Here is a 5,563-nt window from a genome sequence, read left to right on the forward strand (position 1 = left end):
AATTTTTATTTATTTAATTGACATGTATGTTGCTTTACTGTATTGCTGTATTTTCCTTTACAACTGAAAGTATATCTCTCAATTTTAATATTTTATTTTTACGCTTGGTTTTTAAAGCACCAAAGCACTATTTGTATGAAAGGTGCTCTATAGATAAAGTTTATCATTATTATTTTTAATATTATTATTATACTTTGTTACATTTTTGGTTAGGACAAAGATTCTAGTAGAGGTGGCCTCTTTTACCCCGTTCCAAAAAATTGGAAAACTACCTTCAGAATACACTGACAATGACCATCTACTGTCTCCTCTAACTGTGTATTGTCATCATGCATATCTTGTGTATTATTTATTGTAGTTGGTTTTGTCATTCTGTAAAAAAGCCACCTTTCAAGGCACTATATAAAATAATGTTTGTTATTATTATTTACATTTTTCATCGTCAAATCTGGCGAAGAGTCTTAAGAGAATAACAAAGAACACGTTGCTCTTACCTTTCCATTCCAAGAAATGCCCTTAGCTCGGATTGCAGAGATTGACCTCTCTGTCTCAAATTCTGAGAAACATAGACTCGATTGAAAAATGACCATTTCCTAAGATTCACATAACATCACCAGTCAACATTTGCCACTTGACATCAATAGAAACCATAGAGTACATGACATTTCCAATGAGTTTTCTTTCAAGGTACAATACCAATCGCCTTGCCAGAAGAGTTATACTGCGGTAGATAAATATTACAAATGTCAGATACACGCAGAGTTGTTTGGATTACTATGAAAAGATTGGCAAATATAATTATGTTCATTATATTTCTTGGAGTGACAGAGCTAAAGAGAAAACAATACTTACCTTTATCTCTGCAGACAGGATCGCAAGGGATTCCCTTATACTGGGTTCCTATGTAACAAATAATACATTATTCAAAAAACATGATATTTCTCTGTCCATTGGCAGCATGATTGTTTATCATTACAGTTTTAGTTAGCTTTAATTTTGTAAACCCCAAGTAAACATAGTTTGTGCCTTTCTCTGAACTTTTTGGCATTTCAATTCAGTTGTTTGTAAGCTTATTTTACAGTTGCTAGGTTGATGAAGTTCCTGAACTGTGCAGTATTTCTTTTGGGTTTGGTGCGAATCATATTCTAGCGGTTGGGGGAAAAAAGCACAGGTGCCATCCCACCATTAAACCCTGAAACTTACCTTAGCCGATTCTTCAACTAAACCAGACATGTTAACTAAGTGTTACAGTATGTTTCAAAGTGTGTATTTTAGCAAACACAACTGAAGTTCTGTTGTCTCCTTGGAGACACCTGGAACTGGTGTGATGCTGGTTCTATGACATCATTCGTTCTAAATGTAAATGCAGGTATTGGCACAACATAGTAAATTGATGTAAAGTTATGGATCCATTTATGATTTTCACTCAGTTTGAAAGAGTTCCTGTCGTGTGGTTAAACTTTGTGTTACGGAGGGTTAACTGGGCTTCTGGCTACTAGTTAGGCTTGGTCATTCAGTCATCTGGTTCATGAAATAGGAAGCTAAGAGATCTGTGTTTTAGTTTTACTGTTTGTTTTTGTTCCATAGAATAAGAAATGTTTCATTAATATTAGTAATAGAGTAGCTGTTTCTCTAAACAGTGTGTGTCAGTTTGCACTGCAGGTGTGCCAGGTAGAGACCATTTAAGAACCCAAAAATATGCTGTCATTTACTGCCGTGGCTAATTTCTGTTAACCTTGTCTCTCACTCACTTTGATGAGCAAAATGTTCATACATAAAGCATACATTTCTGATTGGTCAGAAGAAGCTTCTTAACATATAAGGTATAAAGAAAGTCAGAAAGTTAGGCACTTAGGTCAGCCTTAGGCAGTTAACCAAGACCATAATCCGATAAGAAGCTATTCCCTTTCATGTTGCTAAATCACATGTAGGATACATGAGTTACACCTCCACTTAAGAGACCTTAAAGAGACCTTGGCCAACCAGGAGTGTAGAAAAACGTAAAACAGTTCTTGAGGACCTAATTGTTAACTCTTAACAGGCAAAGGTTCCTTCAGTCCTATGAGAAATATTTTAGAATTGAACTAAAGTGTGTTTTTCCGATACAGGAGCATATGTCTGTCAGGGCCTGTTGGAGAGGCCCTGGATGAGAACCCCTGGCTGCAGTTCCACATCCCCCTGAAAGTAAATAGAGCCATAAGCACTGAGCTAAAGACACTGCTCCAGGACATGCTGGCTGTCGATCCTGACCAGCGACCAGAAGCCATCCAGCAGAAGAAGCAAGTCAGGCAAGCCATGGCACGAGAGAAAACATCTTTGTAGTGAGTGATAGCAAGATGTCCGTGACCAAGGGCAATTCGTCCGAGTAAAGTCTGATTTCATTTTTATGTCCCGAAAGGCCACTGCCTTTGTGCTGTAGATTTCTGATTTAGACGGGCATTTCTATGGACAACTTTGACTTTTCTGTGGGTCCAATGAAAATAAGTTTTTTAACTTATTCTTTGTTACAGTTTTCGAAAGTTTAAAGACATTCACTGAGTTGACGATAAAGGAAAAGTTTCATCTTTCACCTCTTGGAAGGTAGGCCGGTCAGAGGTACAATATATGTCTTCATGTCTTCATCCTCCATGTTTGTAACTACAGGTTTCACAGTGTTGAGCTAAGACACAAAAACACCTACAAATGGCAGTTCCAAATGTATAAACCTGGGCTGAAAAAGTGTGTACAGTATATACTCTGTGTAGGTCTGATAAAAGTATTCGAGTCAAAGTGTCATATGGATACAAATTCTCATGATTTTGTATTGTGTGTTTTTTCTCTGTTCTGCTTTATTGAAAGAAATCAGATGCTCTTCCTGAAACTTACCTTAGCTGATTCTTCAGCTAAACCAGACAGACTTCTGAAATTCTCAAATATTATCAAATCTTGTTGGTGCAGAGGTGGTGGAGCCCATTACCAACAGACTCACAGCTGAAATTGCTGTGAAAAGGGCTTCTACCAAATATTAACATGTGGGTGAAAATCTAAACAATTGTAATATTTCCTTTTTTCCCATTGAAAGTATAACATATGTGGTGTGAGAAAGAGGTCCTCATTTAATTGCATGAAACTCTGGCACTGGCGCAACAAACTGAACAAAGTTCAAGGGGGTATACGCTTTCTGTAGACACTTTATTTCCTCTTTTTCCATACTCTAAGAAATGATTTGGGAAACCTGTGGGACACTGGAGGTCATTATACATGAGCCTCTTTCTGCACCTTTTAAGCCATTGAAACCTAGTTGCCTTGTTACAAGGTCTAATATTACAGTAGGTGTGGTTTCTGTCTCCTAATTTCTGAGAATGATCAAATTGGGGAATAAGTTGTAGGGAATACCACTCTTGCACTTCTAAGAAAAGACTATCTCAAATGAAACTCGCTATAGAAAGACATCTTGTTGAAAAATTCTTTATTTTTTGTCATTTCTAAAGAAAAAACATTCATCAAGTCCTTCACAAATGTTTTGTTTGTGACTTTCTCTGTTGTTCCCTTTCACACTCAACTGAACTATGTGTTATGTCTTGTAAACGTAATCAAACATTTCACTTAGGTGTGTGGGTTAACACAAACCCATATTGTATGAAACATTCAGTTTTTCATTCAAGTTTTTTCTAACAATTGCATCCATGCTAGGACTACAGTAAACAACACTTTTTACTAAAGTAAATGAAATTGTTCATTAAACAAGACACATTGTTTTAAATGTATGCAATACGACGACACTAAAAACAACACTGAAACTTTTCATTGAAATACTGTACGAGATTGTGCATATTCAATGGATTTCTCCTGGTGCTTTTTTTCATCAGTCTTTTCATATTCTTGTGCTCTACTCAGGTGTCTCCTGTTCCTTTGGTGATGTCTGCTGTACACACATGGTATCATACACTTGAGCAAAGTGTGATACCACCGTTTGTTCTTCTCCTAAAATAAAGATGAACATTGACAAAAGTCAGAAGCACACTTTTCTTTGACAGACGAACAAAACAATGCAAGAATAACCATACTCTCTGTTCCTTACTCATTTCTACCTACCTGTTTGACCACTTTGTCTGCTTCAGTCAGGACAGGGTGCTGGGGCTGACTCTGAGCAATCTGAGAAGAGCTCTCTGTGATCTTCTCCCCTACAGTGGCTACATTGTACTCTGTTTGAAATCCAGGTATCGCCTCCGGTAAGTTCCTCGGTCCTTTTTGGGACTTGAAAGGGTAGAATCATTTTGTGACTACATTTCCTTGTCATGCACTGATATGTTCTGGTTTGTGTTCGATTACTGCAGGCGTTCAAGTACTTTCTTTTTGTTCTAGATTGGCAGTGTTTGAGATGGTAGGAACTTGTCATATTTTCAACTCTGAATGCTCTGTAAACATACTATTTTAGCAATTCTTAGAAATCTGAAAGCAGTGTTACCTGTATCATTTTTTGTCTTGGTAGTAGTAATACAGCTCCAACATCAGCACTTAAATAATGGTTTGTGATGTTACTTGTCCTTGGAGTCAGTATACTCCTGAGAAGTCAAGAGAAATCTTACGTAAGCATTAATTATGTTTCACTTTTGAAAGCAAAGTACGTGTCAAGTACTTTGAAGGCATTTGTTGATACTTTTAAGCACTTTCGTTGATTATTATTATCCTTCAATTAGTTATTACAAGTCCAACATTCTCTACATGATCTCACTCCATATCCAGAATGTGGGAATACAATTGTTTTATGGAAATGCCACTGAATAGATAGTAGCTGCACTCTACAAAGATGAATTTGCTAATTAATCAGTGAGGGACACAGCTTATACTTCAGTAGTCTTAGATCATGTAATGATGATTATTGTACTTTATAACTAGCAAAATCCCCATATCCTGTTCATTGCCCCTTTTTCAATTATGTGGATTGACTTATCCCTGAAGTGGTTAATTCTCACCTTGACATCTCATAGAACAACTGAATCTCTACCAAGGGTGAATGTGTCCTTCCTCTTAATGTCTAAAAGAAAAGGTTAAAATTCATTGAAGCAAAATGCAACAACCCAAAATGTTGGGGAGGTCGTTTCCACAGTTATTTCATATGACAGTGCTTGGAGTGAAACTACATGACCATGGTGAAGAAGAAAAAACACTTTACCTTGTTCCTCCTGACTGATGTCCTTATGCGTGTTTTGCACAGTTGAGCGTTTTGTGTCTCGTCGTCTGTGTAGGCAACAGCCCTCTTCCCTGGGATAGAACTAGATGATATTTAGACACGTTAATTTGACTTCTCCATTGCTCACATTGATGTGGATATGATTATAATGCTCTGTTTTGTGGGCTTCCCAAGAAAACAATAAATCCCTTACTACTTGTTCGAAATGCAGTAGCACAGATCCTAACAAATACAAGAAAGAGAATATCATTCCTGTTTTGAAAAAACTTCACTGGTCACCTGTATTATCTAGGATAAATTTGAAAGTTCTTTTACTTGTTTTTAAAGCTTTAAGCGACCTAGCACGTCTGTACCTTACTGAATGTCTGTCTTCATATGTTCGTATACATG

Source organism: Lepisosteus oculatus, unplaced genomic scaffold, assembly GCF_040954835.1.
Source record: "Lepisosteus oculatus isolate fLepOcu1 unplaced genomic scaffold, fLepOcu1.hap2 HAP2_SCAFFOLD_42, whole genome shotgun sequence".
Classification (NCBI taxonomy): domain Eukaryota; kingdom Metazoa; phylum Chordata; class Actinopteri; order Semionotiformes; family Lepisosteidae; genus Lepisosteus; species Lepisosteus oculatus.